The sequence below is a fragment of the Chanos chanos genome, chromosome 3, assembly GCF_902362185.1.
Source record: "Chanos chanos chromosome 3, fChaCha1.1, whole genome shotgun sequence".
Classification (NCBI taxonomy): domain Eukaryota; kingdom Metazoa; phylum Chordata; class Actinopteri; order Gonorynchiformes; family Chanidae; genus Chanos; species Chanos chanos.
In genome coordinates, this window is record NC_044497.1 from 5,260,001 (window position 1) to 5,260,395 (window position 395).

Consider the following 395-nt stretch of genomic DNA (forward strand, 5'->3'; position numbering starts at 1 on the left):
CACATGCTGGAGCACTATTGCATGTAAATAAAGCTGAAAAAAAAAAAGTCATATTTCTCTTGTGGAGTGTCACACCCCCCCCCACCCCCGAACAATTTTAGTACTAAATACAGTAAGATCACTTAACACCAAACCATCATGTTGACCCGTGTCCTCACCTTTAGAATCAGTTTTAATTTTTTTCATCAACTGCCGAAGAATTTATGTAGACTATTCAAGAAACAGTCCTCACTCAAAAACACCAGTCTCGCTAAATTTACATAAAAATACTGTTTTTTTTTGTTTTGTTTTTTTTTGTTTTTTTTTTTATCTTTATTCCATTTACTTCAGTGCAGAAGGAAATTCTGAGATAGAGACATCTGGGCTTTTGGACATTTCCCAGTGTGTTCACGTCG